The sequence below is a fragment of the Harpia harpyja genome, chromosome 6 (assembly GCF_026419915.1).
Source record: "Harpia harpyja isolate bHarHar1 chromosome 6, bHarHar1 primary haplotype, whole genome shotgun sequence".
Classification (NCBI taxonomy): domain Eukaryota; kingdom Metazoa; phylum Chordata; class Aves; order Accipitriformes; family Accipitridae; genus Harpia; species Harpia harpyja.
In genome coordinates this window covers 27,382,832-27,403,822 of record NC_068945.1, presented here as the reverse complement: position 1 = coordinate 27,403,822, position 20,991 = coordinate 27,382,832, and the positions used below count along the sequence as shown (strand labels likewise).

The following is a 20,991-nucleotide window of genomic DNA, read 5'->3' as shown; positions in this document are numbered from 1 at the left end:
CCTCTTGCTCAAGTCCCACTGCCACAGGAGGTGCTGCAAGTGGGCAGGCTCCGTGCTTTGGATCCTAGCGTGGAGGTTACTCAGTACACGTGGGGTCTGGCCGAAGGTTTAGCCTTCTGATGTCAGAGCAATGACAGAGCAGCTGAGACGTGTTGCTTTGGCTCCAGAGGCGTGACTTTGAGCTGTGCTGACTTGTGCGAAAGGTTTCTTACACCAAACCCAGCTGTGGGTGATTCTAGCTGGGGAGCTGAAAGTCAAACAGGAACCACTGTAGCTGCAGGAGCCTCTCTATATTCCTGGCTGTAGGGACCGCTGCCTCCTAACTCTGTTACCTTGAGCTGCCTTACCTGGGCTGTGTCAACTTTAGATGGCCCATGGCTTGGATGTGAGCCATGGACCTGGTTTGTGGTGCTCAGGGCTTGGGAGGTGGAAGTTTGGGGGTTTGGGTGAAAGTTTGTGGGTTTGGGTGAAAGTTTGTGGGTTTGTGATGCAGTTCCTGGGGGCTGGAAATGGGTGACAAGGACACGGAAAGGGAATAGGTCCAGTTCAGGTTGCCCGGTGAGGTTTTTCTTCCCTTTTTGGCTCTTAGTACAGGAAGATACCAGGGAACTGCAAGGAAAGGAGTTCCCTTGCTGTGTGTTGGTGTGTGGGAGTTGGTTCCCAGGGCAGAGTACGCTGCTGCCAGTGAGTGAGGGGAACTGAGGGAAGGCGAGAAAGGAAAAGCAGAGACCAGGAGGAGAGGCAGTGCAGAAGCCAAACGGACTGCTCCACCCAGAGATGGATCCCATCCCTGCAAACCTGTATGCACCCTGGGGTGCACGCAGCACGTGCACGCTTACCGTAGTTTTGTGATGTGCTCGTCGCATTGCTTTCACAAGGATGCTCACTCTGCAGGTGTGCAGTAGCACACCGGTGTCGCATAAATGCTTCCACAGAGGACACATCGCTCCCTATGACACGTCACAAATGCACCGATGTTTTCAGCAAAGAACAGGTTTGCACACATACGCGCTGTTCACCCTATAGTACAGCACTTGGGTGCACACATGTATACATACACATTCCATGCATCGATACCTGGAGTCCACTGCTGACAGCGGGCACATGCACAACACCAACACACAGATGCTCACCAGAGGCCACACATTCTTGCACCCATGATACCATGTTGTCCCCTTTCAGCATTATCCTGTGCAGATGGACTCCCTCATGACAACGCTGACAGACACATGTGGTTTTGTGTCTTCCAGGTCTCCTTGCTTGCCAGCACAAAATTGGCATCTGAAGGTGAGGCAAAACACATCCCTTTGAGAGGAACAAGATGAATACCACACCAACGTACACATGCAAACACACATACGCATCCCCCTTGTCTCCTGTTTGCCTTGCTTGCGCTCCCCCTTTTCTTTCGTTTAGCCAGTTTATGTTTAGCATGGTGCTTCTTCCATACCCCTGAGCACAGGAGCAGATGGTTTGGAGGTCAGTTTAGGATGATAGTTCCCTTTTCCACTAGTGGCTCTCTTCAGCTGCTTAGCTCAGTGCTAAGTATCTCAGAGATGAATATCCTCCTTGCCTATCCACACACGACACCTCTGTGTTACCTCTCAGCACCTATTAGAAATCCTAAGTCCAAAAGCCTCTTTAAATTGCCCTTGTGACTGTACTTTAACCCAAGTAGCACTTCAGGCCGTGGTGGCTTTCCAGGTTTGGCAGCATCTGTTAGCCTTGACAAAATGAGGCAACTTCCATCTCCATTTTGCTCTGTACACATGCCTTGCTGAGGCCCAAAAGACTCTCTTACTTGTCCCCTTTCAGCCTGCATTATTCATCTCCTGTAATGCACAACGGATGTTTGTGGGAAGAGGCAGGCAGGTACAATTGAGCATAGTGCCTGTAAAAGCATCCACAGACATTCCTAGCAAGCTGAAATTGCCTGGGTGCACGGGCCAAGTTTAGCTGAGAGAGGAAATTTTTACTCCTTCAAAGCACTTCTGAAAAGCGAGTGGTGGTGGTGGAGGTAGAGGGGAAGAAAGGGTGGTTTGGAGGGGTTGAGGTGGTGGTGGGGGACTTCCCCACGTTTCTTCTGGCTCCTCTCGTGCCTCCGCACGAACAGGCGTGTGGTGCGTGCGTAGGAAGGTGGGAGTGCTCTGGGGGAAGGTATGAAGTAGGTGGCTCTGGGGAGCAGAGAGTTTGCGTGCCTGAGTAATGGTGGGGAAGGTGTACTTGCATGCGCGGGGAAGGGGGCCGGGGGGGGTGCTTGGTGAAGAGCCGTGGACACAGGGTGCCACGGCACGCGATGTTTGGGAGGGCAAGGAGTTCCTGGAGGAAGAGGCTGTTGCAATGCACGCTTCCCTGACTTACGCTGAGGTGCGTCTGTACGTGCTCGGAGCCCATGCCCGTCCAATAGCACAGGACAAGAGCTTGTGGGGGTCCCTCCATTCTCCCCCCGAATGGCTGGGGCTAGACCTGACTGTGTTGCCTGTGGCCAAGCCACCCCTATGCCAGCCCCATCGTGTCCCCGGGCTCTTCCTTTGGTACCTGTGCCAGTACCCACTGCTCCAGCAATTCCAGTACAGCCATGGACCCCTGCACCGCATGCCCGCAGTTGCACTCACACCCAGTTGCTCTTCCCCCCTTAGAAACCCCATGCTTTCCCATGCCTCTCCCATTTCACGGGAGACCACAGGTACACGCGCTTGCCCTGATGCCGAACCCTGATTGCTCTCCATCATCGTCATCGCTAGCAGTATCACTCTGTGACACTACCGAGCTTGTTAAACAAGCCTGGCAGAGTGCTTGCCTGTGCCGTCCCTGGTGCCAGGCCGGTCTCCCCTCCTTCCCTCGTCCCTTCTTACCCACCTTGTGCATCTCCTTGCTCTCCTCGTGCCTGGGGGAAGCTGGTGCCTTCCTGGCCAAATCTCTGCTTCCCATAAGGTTTATGTATTTCTTCACAATGATAAGGTTTTGCGGTCACATCCCCTGATGCCACTATCAGCCAATTTCAGAGCACTCGGGGCTGCTGGGACCTTGCACTCTTCTTTGCATGCAAATTATGCACATCTAACACCAGAAGAAAGGCAGAAAGGAGAAGGGTTGAGTCTGGATGCTTTTACAGGCTTTCTGCTCCAGAGACTTTGCCCCCAGGAGCTGCAACATGTGTCAGCGGACAGATACATGGGCTTTGCTGGGAGATGGTAGAATGGGCAGAACTAGAAAAAGTGCTAAAAAAAGGGAAGATCTCAGGGATGGAGGCAGTTTAAGCAGGGTTGGTGTGGCAGTGGTACGCCTGTGTGCACATGCATGCGTGCAGGTGCACAGAATAATACAGCTGCCTCCCAAGTGAGTTCCAGCCTCATAACTTTCAAGGATGTAATTTTTTTGGGTGAGCGATGCTGGCTGTCTGCGTTTCATGTGTAGTTTGTGTTTGTCTGCCTGTATTGGATGTTGATGAGTATTTGTGTTTTCCGTGTGACAGAATATGGCTGGTGTTTGATGATGCTGGGGCTAGCATTTAGGATCCAGAAGGATGGTATGCCACTGTGTGGGCTGAGTTAGGTAGGTAACAGTATCTGATGCGATCAGTTTGTATGCTGCAGGCAATTCGTAAGCATAGTATTTTTGTGTGTGATATGCAGCCAGCGGTGCTTGCTTGACTTATGTTCCTAAGCACGTGAGGATGTTTTATGGGCTTTTGTTTTCTTATAGAAGTGTGCGTTGTGGTATGCGGGTGTGCTGTTTGCACTGATATAGACGTTCGTGTGTGTGTACATGGCACTTTTTCTGGTCTTTGATATGGAGGTGGGCTTATTAAATGACGTGCTTTTGTGCAGTGACAGGCATAAGTGGTCAGGAGTTTGTGTGGCAGATATGTTCAGATATGCAGTATGCATTTGTACAGTGGTCATTATTTGCTGTGCTGTATGTAAATGTTTGCGTGCTGGTATGAGTGGTGGAACAGGCTGGGTGGATTTGATGTGGTTGTGTGATGCTTGTCTGAAATCTCACATATGCGTGTTAACACAGCTGCGCGACCTTGTAGGTGCAGGATGTATGTGAAGAAGAGAAGCACCTCACCCTGAATTTTTAGGGGATGTATGCAAGGTGGTGCATGGGGGGTATGAAAAGGCTGGCGAGTGTGTGTGTACACAGCATGTGTGAGTGTGAGCAGCGTGCTTGCAGGGAGGCGTGCCGGGGTGATGTGAGAGGGGCTGGGAGGCGGCGTGTCTGCGTGCGTGCGTGCGGCCGCGTGTGTAGGCACACTTCACCTTCTCCCGGCACCGCTCCGTCAGCACCTTGCCCTGCACCGGGCCGGCTGCTGTCTCCTTCTTGCGTGCAGTGGGACAGCTAGGCTCTTAGGATACAAGGCCATCCTCTTTCCATCCTTTAAATCTCCTTCCATCCGTCCGTCTGTCTGCTCTGCTGCCCGTGTCCAGTTGTCTGTTCCCATAATCACCGATACGCCCTGACTAGCTCACACCCCACACTGCCTGTGGACTCAGCAGCTGTGCATCTCTCCGTCCCTCCCACACACACACACATTCACACACACACACCCCCCCTGGATCTTCATCTGTGGTATATTCAGTTGCCATTGGAAACCTAAGAAAGAAGTGAATCTACCCTCCAAGTCTTAAGCTGGTGGTTTTTTTCCCTTTTCTTTTTTTTTTTTTTCCCTCCCCTTTCCTCCTCTCCTCACAGAAGACGAAGTCGTTCGCAATGAATCCATGGCAGCTTCGATCGAGCGGTGAGCTGGAGCACCTACTCACAGGCCACTCCTTGATGTGACCGAAGAGAGGCCTTTCCCAGCGCTCGCTGAGGAACGCAGAGCCCTGGATTTACCTCCCGCGCACCCGGGCACCCCCAGCACAGGCACGGCGAGGTAAGCCAACCTCGGCACCTATGTCTACGTGCTTCTCTCCATCCCTCCCTCCCTCTTGTCGCTTGTTCCCCAGAGGTGCGAGGGAGGGGAAAGGCAGAGGTTTCTGCTATGCTGTGAACAAAAATCTAGGCTTTCATCAGGCCCCCCCTTCCCGTAACAGGGAGCTGCTCCCTCCCTTCCGACCCCCTTTCCTTGCAGCTCCGCATGCGTGTGCAGGGAGGGCTTGTTTGCAGAGCAGCAGGGGGAAGTGCTGCGGGTCCCCCGGACGCGGTCCCGAGCGCGTTCCCTTCCTTTCCCATCCCTCCCTTGGCACACACCTGTCTGCTTTTCTCCCTACGGTATTTTCCTCCCCTTCCCCTGTTTCTCGGGAGAAGGGGTTAGCCGGGCTGACTCTGCTGCAGGGCTCCGCGGCCGTGGCCTGGGTCCTCTCGGGGATGCAGCTTGCAGCAGAGCAGGAGTGGGCATCACGCTAGCGGGAATGGGGCATGCCGGAGGGGGGGGTTCCCCTCCCTCCTCATCTCAGGGATATTTTGGGTATCCCGCTTTCCCCCGGAGGCCACCGGCCTCCATTTCCCAGCCAGGTACCTCCTCTGACTACCCAGCCCAGCCTGGCACAGCTTTTGGGGTGATGGGCATGCTCTTTGTCACTGCTTCTCTGCTCTCCCCTGGTTGCTCCTGCCGGGCTGGAAGGGATATTTTCCTGCTGGAGACAGCGTGTTTCATAAGCTGGGAATGCCGTGTGCCCTTAACAGGCAGTGAAGGGGCCCCGTGCCGAGCCTGACCCATTTTGGGGCGCAAAGCTCTTGGGAACACCTAAAAGGGCCTCCCGCTGCCTGGGGCTGCCCTCGGTGCCCCTTGCCCCGGCTCCTCTGCAGGGAAGGCAAGGAGATCAGCCGCACTTTTTCCATGCCGTGTCTCTTGCGCTGCTGCGGCGCGGGGATAAGCGGGGAGCAGCTGTTTCTCCCATCGCCTGGGCAGGCCCAGACGCGCTGCCGGCCCTCGAGGAGCATGGACGTGCCTGGAAGTGCTTTTCCCCAGAATAAGACCCTAAAGCAAGGAGCTGCTGGCAAGGCAGCGGGCAGAGGGCACGCTCAGAGGAGTGGATTTTAGAGGGGAGGTTTGGGGGTTCGCACCTGCCAGGCTGTGGTTTCAGGCTCTGCACAGACTCTGGCAGATGCTGGGGTTTTCTGAGTCAGATTTTGGGGATGCTGCATTTCTCCGAGGGGAAGGGGCCAGCAGGGTCTGTGCTGCTGCACAGCTCTGGCAGTGGTGCTGGTGTGGTGTCCCCTGAAGGAGGTGATGGGTTGCTCCCCTCCTGCCCAGGTCCCACCTGGTGATGCCAGAAAGGAGGATGCATCTTCAAGTGCATCTCCCTGCTGCCACCACGGGAACCTGCTGTCAGCCTTCCCCGGCTGCAGTTCCTCGATGCCCCCTCTCCGACTGCCCTGACACCTACCCTTCCACCCAAACTGCTGCCTTCAACTTCTGTCTGGTGCTGCCAGCTGTTTTTCTTCCTCTTCTGGGGTATCCCTGAGCCCTGCTTTTCCCTCTTTCGACAGCACCCCTTCCTCACTCCCTCTCCAGCACTTCCCATCCCTCGTGACCCCTCGCTGTACGCCATGCTGGGCAGGAGCAGCCTCGGGAAGGGCTAACGTTCCCCGGCAGGATCGTTTCTGGATGCTGCTGCCAGCTGACAATACCGTGAAGTGATTTTTTTCCCCCGTGGTTCACACTTTTCAGTGCACACGTGCGTGTGTGTGTGTGTTGCAGGGTGACGGATTTGCATCGTCGATGTGTCACTCTTCTTCTTGGCCGGGGCCCGGCAGGGAGCGTGACCATGCAGTCGCACTCAGTTTCGTTATTGGGGAGAAAGCAAGCTCTTCCCAGATGGAGCCTCTGAAACCATTTGGCATTGGTTAAATTCCTCAGCCCTCTCAGGACATGGCTTTGGCACTGGCTCAGGGTGGACAAGACAATAAATCCAGCTCTAGGGAGCTTGGTACTGGGTCAAAACTGCTGCAGCTACATGGTAGAAAATGCTGATCCAGTATGAACTCACTCTGCTGCTTCAGATTTGTTTAGAAAACAATGTTGGCTTAACTCTGTACTGGCAAGGTTTATGTTGCATTGGGTATTATCTGTCTGCACAACTCTAGCTTGGTGCTGGCTCGAGTGTTGTTTGTCCTTCCACATCTGGCACGCGCTCCGGATCATGTGTGCTCTGGCTAATTTGACAGATGCAATTGCATGCTGCAGCCAGCCTGGTTCAGTCCCTCCTGTCGGGCAAGCCGGTTTGAAAGAGGGTTGAATTACGGTCTTAGCAGGGAGCAAGCCACGTCCCACACCAGGCAGCTGCCCTCCCGTTTCAGGAGTTATAACAGCCCTGGTCTCCCAGTGCCTTGAGAAGTGATGCACGGCGAGGCAGAAACCCAGCTCTCTGTAGCTCCGTCCCTCCTAGCACCACGCCAGGTCCAGGGAGATCCTAGAGAGACAAGTATGTCCTCTGGCTGGTGGCCACATCTCTGCCCGGTTCTCCCCAAGGGCTTTTGAGCGGTGTCTCGTCTGCTGCCCTGGAGAGCGTGTGCGTACGGGGACGAGAGGATGGCAGGCATCGCGCGGAAGAGGAAAGGGAGGGAAGCGTTGTCTCAGCAGAAGGATGTTGTTCTCCAGCCCCGATCACCCCACACCCCCATGGTCAGCGCACGGGGCCCGGGAGAGGCGTTATTATTCCTCATAGGATCGCGATGGCAGAAAATGGGGTTGCACCATGGGCGGGAGCCGAAGACAGCCCCATCGGAGGCAGGTGTTCAGTTGGGACAAAGCACGAGCGCAAACCCTTACTGTTAAGCTGTAGGGACTTTTTCCAGATCTGTCACTCGGGTGCTTGTGTTGCTGAGGGAGGTGGTTTTGTTTGCAGGGTGGGGGAAAGGGTAGGAAGGTGGTGAGGGATGGTTCGCCTCATATTTGTGTGTAGACCTGTGCAGGTCTCTGGTGATAAGGGGGAGCATTTGCTGAGCAGGTTTTGCAGTCCGAAGCCAGCTTTACTTTAAAGCCCAGCAAGATGCGCTCTTGGGGGTCGAAGCCAAGAGATGACACTGCCTACAAAAACCTTGCTGCTGAGGTCTCCTGAACCCTAATCCCAGCAAGGTCTCTCACCGGTCACCATGCTGTGCCTCAGTTTCCCCTACCTTTACGTGGGGCAGGCTGTAGCCACAAACACTGGGGGAGAGGTGGTGGATGGGGAGGAGGGATGTGAAGGCATGCTTACTATTTGCATGATGCTTCAGGTCGCACAGAGGGACGCTGTGGGGAAAGGGAGGTGCAGCCTGCAGACTCTGCTGGCATGGCTGCCTGCTGACCTTCGCAGGGGGCTGGATGCTGGAGGAGAATCCGTAATGACCGGGGTGCTGCGTGCCAGGGCCAAGGCACTGATTCACTCAAGCCTCTGTTTGTTTGGGAAGAGAAAGGGAGTTTGTGGCTTGTCGCTTGGGAAACAGAGTGGGGATTCAGCGGCGGAGGGCAGGCTTCTTGGCTGGGCCCCCCCCGAGCAGCCATGCCGTGTGCCTGCGTGTGTGCCAGGGGAGCAAAGGGGACCCTGGTACAGGCCATGGCTGGCAGCCGGCCATCCCCGGTCCCCATTGCTTCACCTCCCCCTTGCACCCACTGCAGAGCGGCCGAGGACAGCCCTGAGATGCACGTGCCTGACAGACCCACGCACGTGAGGCGAGGGAAGAGGAGTAAAAGCCTTGCTAGAAGAGCAGCTGGATGGGATTCCTGCTACCTCCGTGCCCGGCTTAGCCCGAACGCCGTAGCATGGCATCTGTCCGTGCCACTTCACCCCAGCCCAAGCAGGGTTGTGCTTGGTGTGTGAGGCCAGGTCACAGGCTGGGGAGTTGTGTTGAGCTAACTCGGGGGATGAAGAAGACCTCTTCCTCCTCTGAGCTCATCCCCTGTCTCATTCCTGCTGTGCTGCTTCAGGCGTGAGCCCTGCCTCTTTTCGTGGAGGTAGAGACCTGCAGGCAGTGGAGGGAGGTGTCATGGAGGGAACATAGGGGTATGGAGGGGATGGAGACACTAAGAAAGAGGGAAGACCTGACAGAAAAAGGGCAGAAGCAGCAAAGGAGCGGAATGGAGAGGGAGGCAGGAAGAGAGCAGCATGGCCCTGCAGTGACAATGTGGTGTGGAAGTCTCTTATCTAGATATTACAGGCTAGCGTTCAACCTGACCATGATTATACTGGGCACGGACGTGGTCTGAAAAGCTGTGGCAGGAGGACCAGCTCTGCACAGGGGACCGCTCATCTCCCATCCACCTACTTAACCCAGGGAATAAGCAGCCCGAGATTTCCTTCTGCTCTGAGCCGTCTTCTCCTGTGCATGTTCCTCTGCTCCCGATATGGAGGAGGGAGCATGGCTGAGAAACCCCTTCCCGTGTCCTCTGTCCTCCTGGCCCTGTGGAGCCAGAGGAGGCGAGAGTGCTGCCCAGCACTGCTGGGAATTGCCTTGCTCTGTACTGGAGGGATGTTGGTGAGGTCTCAGAGGCAGCCACAGACTTGCCTTTAGGCTGCTCCCCAGAAATACTTATGGCCACATTACCTCCCATAGGCAGTGTCTGCAGGGAATGAATTCAACATGCTACATGAGGCAGAATTTTCTCTACAATTGCCCCACCAACACGTCCCGTTAAGAACTGAATAGCAGCAATTAGATAAGAGGGGTTTATGGAAGTTTCTCTTCCTCTTTTATGAAATATACTTGAGTACATATCTGTCAGGTAAAGTAGATATGCCAGGTCTGTCATAGGGTAGGGAGATGTCATACAGATGTTCTGAGTGTCATTTTTGCTGGGAGTGTGGCAGTTTCCAGAAGCTGGAATGCCAGTGTTGGCTTGCAGGTGAACATCTACCCACAGTCGGTCATGTCTTCACTGTCACACAAACCTTTGGGTGCTTCTTGCCCATCTTGAGCTTCCTCCCTGTCCCCCTGTTGTAGGACCAACGGGCCATGTGGCTCGAAGTCAGTGGCATATGAGGGCCACCAGGCTGTGCCCTGATCTGAACTGCCATGCCTTTTAAAGCCAGACAGCATGGTGAGAGCTATCGAGAACCAGCCTGGCACAAAGAGAGAAACACTCATATAATGGGGCTACTTATTTGAGTTCCCCAGCATTTCCCATTGCGTTTCATGTCTTGGGGCTGATTCAGTTGAAAGGCAATCAATGGAGCTAACAGCCCAGCATTGTTCTGCTCACCTTCTGATTTACTTCTTTTCATCCTCACTGGGTTTCATCTCCTCCCAGGTTCATGCATCCCCCAGCACTGAGGTCACTTTCTTTTTATTGCACCTTAGGCTGTATATAATCAAGCTAGCTCTGTTCCTGCCCTGAATCTTCTGGGGTCAAGATGGAAATCACTATTCAGCCAGAGACCCAAACAAATGAGCAAAACTAGCCTGGTCGGTCAGAACAGGGTGGAAGTTATCCAAGAAAACTCGCACTGATCAATTCCAGTCACCTCCTGTGTTTAAAGTGACTCAGTATCTCCATTTTTAGGATGTTGCTGGGGAGCCGAATTCTCTTATGATTTCTCTCATATCAGCCATCCCTACCAACGGTGTTTGTGAGATTCTTTTCCCATATCTGCTTAGATGAGGAACTGTTTGAAACCATGCTGGTAGAATAATGGGTGCTGGGACAAAGCCAATCATAAAAGAAACCAAAACCCACTGAAAAAAACCCACAAAACCTCCCCCCCCTTTCCCCGAACAATAAGTTATCAAGTCCAGATGGGTTAAACCCGAGAGTTTGGAAGGAGCTTAAGTGATTGAGCTGCTAACAAAAATATGCAATCTCTTGTGAAAAAAAGCTACTGATTCAGGGAATTGGAGAAGACCAAATGTTGTACCTATATTTAAAAAAAGGCTCCAGTGATGATCCGGGGAATTAAAGATCAGTAAGCTTTGCATCTGTATCTGGTAAACTAGTGGGAATGATAATTAAAAAGCAATGCTTGAAGACATCTGGAAGATTGTGGCCTGATAGGGCCTAACCAGCATGGGTTCAGCAGAAGAAAACCGCATCTTGCTAATCTCCTGCAACTCTTTCAATGTGTCAATAAAGCAGTGGATAAAGGAGAACCAATTGATATAATGTATTTAGACTTCCAAAAGGCTTTTGAAAGAGCCTGCACAAGAGCTACTAAAGAAGCTAAGTAGTCAGTGAGAGACAAAATATTGACATAGATCAAAACTGAAAGAATGAGGGGATTAAACAGTAAAGTTTCACCATGGCAAAAGGTTAACGTGGCCTCCAGGTTCTCTTCTAAATCCCATGTGATTTACTGTATTGTTTAATGACTTGGAAAGGTGGGAGGAAAGATATGCCGTATGAAAATTTGCAGATGAGACGAAGTTATTAAGTTGGCTAAGGCCAGAAAGGGCTGTGACAAATGGCGGGGAAAGAGACCTAAGTTAAATGAACGCGCTGTGCTCTGGTGAATGAAACTCAGCATTGATATGTTCAAAGTAATGTGTGTTGCAGGGCAGACTCGCAACTTTTTAGATACCCGCAAAGGTCCTGAAGGAAGGGTATGAGCCAAATGAAAGTGTGGGCAGATGTCAGGGAGCTCTTTGCAGAGCTCTGCCCAGTGTTGTGCTGCCCTGGGGAGCAGGCAAAGTAGCTGTTTGGCTGCGGAGGCAGCGGGTAGAGAGTACTCTGGAAGAGCTGCGAGACTCTCGGTACACCTGCCTCATTTGGAATTGCGTGCTGAACTGGGGTCTGCCTATTTCTGAAGGGATGCTGGAGAATTGAAGGGGCTCTGAGGTGAGACAGAAAGCCTGTGAACACCCCCAAGAGAAGAGAAGGAGGAGACAGAGGTTGCCGGTGTCAGACAGCGGGCTGGGAGGGGATGTTGGAAGGAAATAAAATTATGAGACTTATGAGTACATCTGTCCTTCCTTTCCCCATCACACAGGAGTGAGGGAATGCACGATGAAATTAAAATGTATGGGATTCAGGTTCACAAGGTTGGACTGTGGAGCTCTAAGTCATGAGATTTTTGTCAGGACCAAGAATTTAGAAAAGTTCATAGTGGGCTTGTATATTTCTGTGGAGAGCAAGAATATGCAAATGAGCTTTAACTAAGGATGAGCCTGGTTTTGAAGCCTGAACCTTCAGGTTCAGTCTTCAGAGCTTATATTAACCTGCAACTCATAGCGGCAAATAAGAAAATGAAGATAGGAGCACATCGTCCCTCATCTGTCTGCTTTGAGGTTTTTCCACCTTTTCCCCCCAAAAATCTGGTGATGTCTTTCATGAGAGTCAGCCTGGACATCTCTCTGATCTGGAATGGTTGTTCCCCAGCTTGCACCTTACCTTAATAACACCTACAGGGACATGAGCAGTGAAATTCTGTTCATATCCCAACTCTTCCTAGCATCACATGTGTTCAGGAGCATCCTTAAGCTCAGGGATGAATCAGATCAGATTCCCTCCTAACATATACTGGCATAATCATGTTGAAGTCAACAGTAAGAAGCAGGGTTTTCAGCCTCTGAGTTAGAAGTCAGTTCCAGTGAACACCAAACAACACACACACACATACAAAAAATGCAAACCCACCTAAACTCTTGAAATTGCCTGAGATCACAAACCTAACCTGGAAAGTTCCCAGACAATCCTGGGAGATTGCCCATGCTTCCACCTCCCACCTCAGCTATAGATGTGGGAAACAGCACCATGATAACAGGGTTTTTTAGTCTTTCCATTTGCCAGGCCCAGCTGAAGCCCAGAATTAAAAATCTGCTGGGGTTGAAGGGAGAAGAGAAGTCCCTGAGCCTATTGAAACTCTGAAACCTTATCTGATTATTTCCTCCTCTCTTCAGTGTAAGGAGCTGAATCTATAAACTCCTCCTCCCTGTCCCACAGCATTCCCTGCCCAGGAGCATGGTCCCAGTTCTTGGGAGTTTTTTACTGAATACATGATATAGGGTGCTGAACTCATTAACAGCTTGGCTAACTAAGCTTGTTCACAGAGTTTGATTTCTAGCTATTTGTGTGTAGCACACACAAATCTCAGACTCCTCGTAAGCTTGTCTCCTTCCTGGGCAGCCCACAAGGTGTGAGCCGAGTGACTCCTTGCGCAGGGAAATGTTTTTAAGCCAGGAAAACAAACACCGAGGATCATCTCCACACTCCAGTCTTTGCTGGATCTCTGAGCTCTCTTGTATTCTTAGAGCTGTGGTTTGTTTTGGTGGGTATCTCGGAGCTACACCCACTGCAGCTGATGTGGATAGAGTGGGAGCAGCCGGGCTCGTGTCCCAGTGCCGAGAGACCCGGGGTCAATATCACACCTTTCCACGGGGTTAAAAGCTCTTGTACGGCCAGAGGGAACTTTGGCAGTGTTTCAAAGCTGATCATCACAGCCCCTGCGAACCTCTGGGATGGAAGCGACATCTCCAGCACCTCTCCTGGAATCCAGGAGCTGGGGACTGCGGGGCTGAGAGACACTGACGTCAGACCTGCTGCGTGCCAGCAACCCCAAGGCTTCGGAGACGGCTTGATCACCACTGCTCTATTATAGCACCTAAAAAGACCTCTGGGATCGGAAGATGATTGCATCTCTCTGCTCTATTACAGCAACCAATGAACCTCCGGGACCAAAGGATAAATGTGCCATCTCTGGAGTATTATAGCATTTAGAAACCTCGCTCACTGACTCACAGCTGTCTTCCCCCCTCCACTACCACCACCTTCAACTTGTCTCGGCATCCAGCCACCTTCTCCACTGAGGTGTAGCGGGATAATCCCTGTGCTTTTACATCATCTGGCTGTGTGCAGCACCGAGATGAGACCACACTACCTTTTCACTTCTTAGGGTACCAGGGAACATCAGTGTTGTGATGCATTTGCTAGCCCTTTGGTCTACGGGTGCAGCAAAAGACCACTGCAATAGACCGTTTCCACTCTTAATACAGCATCTGTGAACCCCTGGTACTGCTCTGCTGTGGCAGACCATCTGCTTTTGCCTGTTACAGGGTAGGGGCTCTTCTCACACTGTTACGGGTGTTTCAGAAGACAGCTCAGCATCTGGGAACGGCCATGTCATATCAGCAACTGGAGCTTACAGACGGGAAGGGGGATGCTTTGAATGCCTGGTCAGTGATCCTGGCATTTAGAAAGCACAAATTAATTTATGTGACACCCTAGAGAGGTGGAGTTCTGTCGTGTTATGAACCTGACTTGTAGATTCTGGGGAAAATCCTAAAAGCTTTTGGTAATAGAGGTTTTAGTGAGTTTAATGCCGATGGAATTAAAAGTCTCTAGGCACTCGTCGTGAATGGATTTACATCAGGGAGATTAGAAAAGGGAAAACATTATTGGTGTCCAGGAAACTCAGGAGAGCAGCTGTCAGCTGGTTTAGATGGAAAGTTCCCCAGCGGGCAGGCGACCTGACGGCCAGGCAGCGCACAGGCGCACACCCTGTGGGGTGGGCTCGCACGCTCACGGCCTGGGGACAGGTCCCAGGGCCCACTGCAAGTCATGTCACACGTGAACTCTTGCAATGTTTGCACTAGCCAGTTTTACGGACCCATCGAATGTGAGCGGACACAGTGATAGCCTCTCCATTTCGGCTGGCACGCTCTTACTCAAAGACCCAGATGCCTCCTCCAAGTGCTACTGGCCTTTCCCGGTGTGTTCATTACCATTCACTCCTACAGAGGAGCATGGAGGAGGAAGACCTGCCTTCCTCCCTGCCTACAGGGACACACTGCACTGGAAGGACTGCAAAACAGTCTCTTCCTTCATGGATGGGGCTTTTACTGTCCTTTTTCTTCCCAACAGAAATGCACCTGGCATGTAGCTATGAAGTGTAACTCTAAAGTGCAGTTAAAGGCGAGACTGGGCAAGATCCTTATGGAGGAATTTTGTGAGGTTTAGTAAATTCATAGGGACCACATCCAACTCATGAAATCCGCTGGCTTCGACTTGTGTGGGAGAGTAACCTGGGGAGCCATCACTGTATATTGGCCAGGTTCTGCTCCTTTTTCTAAGGCCTCAGTGCTTGAAACTGCTGGAGAAAGCATCCTGGGGTCAGATGGCCCTTGTCTGTGCTCCTAGATAAGAAAAGCATGATCCTGGAGGGTTTGGCCTTTCGTGGACTTCCCTGCTGGGGCTGTGTTGCTGAGGCTGTGCTTTTTGCTGAGGGATCATAGAGGCAATAGAAGAAAAGACACCAAGAAACCTACACGGAGAGTGAGAAGGGTTTTGGCCTTAAGTACATGAGCTGGTTATGCTCCTCTCAGAAAGGCTCTGAGAGCTGATTTGTCTGCTGTCCCTCTTGTTATTTCTCTCCACAGTCCTCATCACTTGTTGGTGCACCTTGTTGAGAGCAGAGATCAGGGTTAATTCACCCTGGCTTTCTCCTTAAGTGGGACGTCATCAAGCTGAGGACTCAGTTCAAATCCTGCTTCAAAGATCTTTATCTCCTCTGCAGCCTAGGAAAGCTGGCTGGGAGGATCAGGCTTTGCTAAAGCAGGGAGCTCCCTGCCCCAGGGGAGACGGGCAGGCAGGAGAGCAAAGTGCTTTGCCAGGGCAGAGGGGTAATAACCTGACTTTTATCACCTAAGTGCTCACAAGCACCACCTATACCAGCACGCCAAGAGCTACCCTTGCTTTGTAGCGTGAAAATAATGCCCTGTCCACAGCATACAGCAGGGAGCTGGGATTCATGCCATCCTTTTTCCTCCTGTTGGCTCTGGGGGGCTGGGTGGGAGGGGAAGGCTGCTGGAGTGGTTGACAGTTCCCTCAAAACAAGGCAACTGGTATTGAGTACCAGGAGCAGGGCAGGCACCGATGTCTCTGATGTCCCTCCCAGTGAGGGGGTGGATGCCATCAGGGGGTCCACGCAGGAGGAGGAGGAGATGGGAGAGAGGAAGGAGGGTGAGCAGTCTCAGTGCCTCCCCGAGGGACCCCTCTTGTGCTGGCAGGAGGTGGTGGGAGTGCAGGCAGTCGGGGAGGGGGGATGCTCCCCTCCGTGAAGCGGCAGGGAGCGAGCGGGCACTGTGGCAGACAGCCCTTGTCCCTGGGCTCCCATTCGTCAGCTGGGAGATGCAGCTAGGATAGAAGAGGGACTTTTTAAAGTAGAGCACCGGTTTTAGAAGCAAAAATATTAATATGGGGATTGGGGACGTGGCAGTGCATGGTGAGCGATCAGCAGCGATGTCTGGGCAGGAGCTGGAGCTACCCCTGGAGGTGCAGGGCTAATCTGTGGTGGGGAAGAGAGTAAATCTATTGTTGTGACCGCTTATCCCAGGAAGGTGTCTGACCCGGCACTGCTGAGGATATACTTGTCCTGCAAATGTACTGCATCTGAGCTGCTGGGCATGCAGGTGCCTGCCTTTGGATGGGTACACAGCAAGATCGGGGCACACTTCTGCGTGGGTTGCATTGGCACTGATGGAACCGGTGTATCTCAGCAAAGGGAGCCACTCTACAAACGGCTTTGCAACTGGCACTGCAAAAACTTTTTTGTCCTTCCTGCATCCCGGGTGAAAGAGCTTCTATCTCACCGTCGTCTTTCTTGAGGCACCTCTGTATCTGTCAGTCTAGCCACAAGTGCAAAAAGAACATTGGTGCAGGTGCCCCCCCCGCCAGACAGCAGTGCTGGCTGTTGTAATAAGCTCATTCAGGCAGGATGTGTTCACCCCCTGTAAACAGCAGTCACTGTCTATTCCCAGGCAGAACCATGCTTCTGGAGGACATCTAGCACAACTAACTCATCGTGACAACCAGCAGCAACTTCAGGCTGCTTTCACAGAGCTGTTTGTGGAATCACCTCAGCCCTTTAGCACAAGCTGTACACTTGCAGGGAGCCCTGCCGCTACAGAAGAGAGAGGTTTCTGCTTTCTGCCAGTGGTGCGTCCCTGGCAAGTGCTGGTCCATGGCTAACATGTTTGTTGCTGACAGGGCAGCTATGAGAGCTGCAGCAGTAGTGATGGGTAAGGCAACTTGTGCTGCTGTGAGCTTTCTTAGCAGGCGTGAGATGGGAGAAAGGGGTTCTTCAGCTCAGCAGGACCGCTGAGAGCACACGGGCTTTGCAGCTGTAAGGATGCTGTGAAGTTGTCAGCTGCAAAAGACTGTGGTCTTCAGGCCTTGACTTAGATGAGGGCAGGTTCGTGAACGCACGATGGGACACGCTCACTGCTTTCCTGGAGATGGGAGAAGTTATTTGAGGGCAGCCTCTAGGATTTTCAGGACCTGTCAGTTGCTTTCTGGTACTGAGGCAATCTGATATTTTCCTGTTGGGACTGACTAGCAGAGTTTCAAAGCCCTCTCATTTGCATGATTAGCAGTGTTTATGCACACTGTTTTTTTCAGGGACTGCCCTGTGCGTGAAACTGTATCCTCACCACAGAGCACTGGGCTGAAGAGAGTAGTGGAGGGTGGAGGCCGAGTGCACCTTTGATTTATTGGAAAATTACAACATTGCCTGCAAATCCACGTGGATGTCAGCATGGTTTATATTATCTGCACCATGGCGGTGTGTTACATTCTCGCAACACGCGGGAGGGTGAGAAGGGGCTGACTTTTCATGGGGAGCTGCCTCCGGGCGTTGCTATTTTTTTCCTTCATCCTTGGAATTGGTGAGCCTGGTAGTGTTGCAGGGTGACATGTATGAGGAAACCTGACACCAAGCTGAAGGACCCATGAGGCTGTATCATGATGTAGCCGACAAAAAGTGAGCTGCTTGCTGTTGCTTTGATGTGATCATATGACAGTTTGATGCTTTATTCAAAGCACTGGTTACAACTTCCTTACTCTTCTTTCCCAAGCACTTCGAGGCCAACCAATGTATTAATAAATTAGAGGGATTAAAATAAACAGCGCTTTGAAAATCATTAGACATCCCAAAGGCCTGGAAACAAACAGCAGTTGAAGTAAAAATACAAATGCAAATAGGCTAAGAACTGGGCCATAAAATATTGTAGCCTAGTCTGGGCGCAGCTCTGGAAAGAAAAAAATGTGTTTATTCCCTTGTCTCTTTGAGTCGGGACAGATGAAGTAGTACTGGGGTACCGTGAATGAGGAATGGTCCCTGCCCCAGTTCCTGCAGTGGTACAGAGCCTGCCCCACCAGTGGCTTTACTGGCTGCAGAAGAGGGATGTGGGGAGATGAGGCCACAAGCACAGGGCACAGGGCTGAAGCTAAGGCATGATCTGAAGGCTGCAGACTGGAGACCATCTGGGTGAGCAGCTGTCCTAGGCAGCTCCTGCTGCTGCTCTTGGTCCTGACCCTCACCCTCCAGGCACTGCATACCCAATTCTCTCCTCCTCTCAGCTCATTGCCTTTCTCACTCCAAGTCCAGCTCCTCCTTCCCTCTGTGAAGATCCAGGGACTGACACAGCCAATTCACACAGCATCCATTTCATTTTCCCTCAGTGGTACCAAAGCTGGTCCCCCAGCATTGGTGACCACATCAGCAGAAATTCTGGCTGCTGCCAGGGCGATGAGAGACCATGTTACTCAATGACATTTCTTCTTTCTTCATCTTGGCTGAGGTGATGCATTTATTGCTGCGAACTGCCTTTTTTTGTCAATCTGTGCCAGCTCGCAGACACACTGTAACAGCACTGTCCCAATGAGGAAACACAGTCCCCAGGGATGTCACAAGGGGTACAAGCAGTGGATGAGAGTGTGGCTGATGGTCTGATTGCTATGATGTTTGGGGTGGTGTTTATAGGGGAATTACCTGAAACAGGAGATGTTTGAGAAATGCATCAGAGCAACACACGTATCTTTAATGTGTTTAAAAACCAGTGGGGTCCTGCTTAAGAAGTGACAGCAATGAGGGCAGTCAGTCTCAGATCTATGACTGTGGGATGCTTTTAGGCCAGAGAAGCACTAAGGAATCACAACTGGCTGATGCTCCCAGCCCAGCAGGGAACAGGGAAATCCAGTTTTTCAGGCAGTTTTTGGAGCTCCTGTGTTGGTGAAGGAGATATTCACTGCCTGCGGACTGAGCAGCCTATCCATACTCAGAGAAGACCATGTATTCATGAGGAGGAGGAGGGGTTCAGCTGTGAAATGTCCTGCTTGATTCAGGAATTGCCCAGACCATCCTGAGTTTCTCTTGCGTGACAGACTTCTCAAGCATCACTGGCCAGGGAGAAAGCAGTCAGACAATAAGAGAAAGCTGGCCTAGGAAAAGGCAGAGCCTGTCTGATAATTGAATACTTCTCCCTGCCTGGCCAGCATGCTGTGAGTGGAAGGCATCGTGAGGCCAAGTGCCTGCCACTGCCAAGGGACTTTTCCCTTCCACACAGCCACTGGGATTTCTAATCCAGGCTGGGTAGGACAATGCTGTCATGTTAGTAATGGTATAACTCTCTTAGCAGTCTACCGGTGTGACAGAGTCACAAAGAGAACAGTGTAGGCTGAATATGCACTCATGCTTGCTAAGCCTGTAATCCCAGCTTTGATTTTCTCTCCCTCTCTTTCGATTTTTTTTTTTTTAATAATCAGTTCAAACTTAATAAAAGTGATTCACTAGTTTCCTGTTTATCTATCCTTGCCACGGCATCCAGTTTGGATTGCACAGGGCAGAAGGATGGGGCGGAGAAGGAAGAACTGGGAGACGAGTGGGGAGGCTGGAGAGTGTCCCTTTTTCCTCTCTCCATGGGAACTAAGGCTGGTATCTTTCTGTGAACCTGAAAGTCTTGGCTGTTATTTCCCCCATGGGCAGAAGAGGTTGGTGATCAGCTACCTGTTCTCCCATTCTAGTTAGATATTTTGTGGCTTTCTCAGTAAAGCTTCAGCAGCTGTTAGCAGCTGATGGGAAGTGTTTGGTGGTCTGTGGGATGGAAGAAGGCAGGGTGCATGAGTGCCCTGGACTTGTCTGGACTGTGCCGTGGCTGTTACACTTGCATGAGACACGAGTCAGCGATGGAGCTAAGCCCTTCCAAGGCTGTGTCTTGCAATGGCGTCTGAGAGTGTGTCTGCACCTCTTTGAGGCTGATCTTTTTTCTCTGCAGCTCCGAGCAGACCCCAGATGCTCCTCAGCCCAGGCAGCTGCAAGACCTGCTGTGGGGCTGATTCCAGCACCATAATGTGTTTCTGCATCTAAACCCTTTTGACTCTGTCTGCCTAGGAATCTGACCACCTCTTCTCAGAAACCACTTGGGCTGGGCAGTGAGATTCAGGGAAGGTAGCCAGGGAATCGCTGGATATGCATGTGAAGACTTTTGCCCAAGAGCTGATGATAAGAACTGCCTTGCGCTGCTCTCCTCGCCCTGGGCAGTCGCTGGCCTGACTCACACCTCAGCCAGTGTGGCCCCAGGTCCTTCTCCCAGGGTCAGCCTCCTCCCTCTTTGTCTCCAGCAGCAGGCACAGTCCTGCTGAACTGCTCTGGGCTGCAGATGGCCGTGCTTTTGGCTGGGTGACACTGAACACGGGAGACACGGAGCGGGTCATCCAGAATAAGCGGTTAAGTGTAGGCTGGTGCATAGGAGGATAGTGAACAGGAGAGGGCAGAAAGGTCAGAAAAACTGAAGATGTGGGCAATTGTGGAGGAGCATTAGAGGACTACGGAAAGGTGAGTTCAGCCAGCCTTCTGCTTCACCTTAGTTAAATACTGCGTACCCATGGCTCACCGTGGCAGGACTGGTCCTGACTCCCGAACAGCTGTGTCCAGGTGACCCATGCGTGGTGCTGAGACAGCCTGGCATAGAGAAGGCAGCTCCCTCTGAAGCTAAGGGGAGCTGTGGGGCACTTTGGCAGCTTGTGGGGTGGTAAGTGATGGCAGGGAGCATGCTGTCGTGCAGGATCAGTGAAGCACTGCTTATCTCTCAAGCTGTCTGCTTCTCTTGCTCTTTGTGAGTATCTTCTCACTTCTTCTCATGTGCTCATATCACCTCTCTTTTCTTTCCCTCACTTTCTTTCTGTGCTTGGTGCATGGCCCAGTGAATATAACACATAGATAACCCTCTATTCTCTTTTTTCTTTTCCTCACCATCTTTCTCACTCATCCTTTCTTCCTGTCTCTCACTAATGCTCTGTTGCTCTCTCTGCCAATTTATTCTTCTCTTTCCTCCCACATTCTGTCCCCATTTAATCAA

At 51.9% G+C, this 20,991-nt stretch overlaps 1 long non-coding RNA gene across 3 annotated transcripts in view; it reads left to right on the top strand.

The window, feature by feature from the left end:
- The window catches only part of LOC128143607 (uncharacterized), a 51,910-nt gene that overhangs the window by 13,880 nt on the left and 17,039 nt on the right, over positions 1-20,991 (top strand). For all 3 annotated transcript variants that reach the window (XR_008235814.1, XR_008235813.1, XR_008235812.1), the window contains one exon: positions 4,699-4,879. This is a non-coding gene — a long non-coding RNA (uncharacterized LOC128143607). The remainder of the gene's footprint in view (positions 1-4,698; positions 4,880-20,991) is intronic.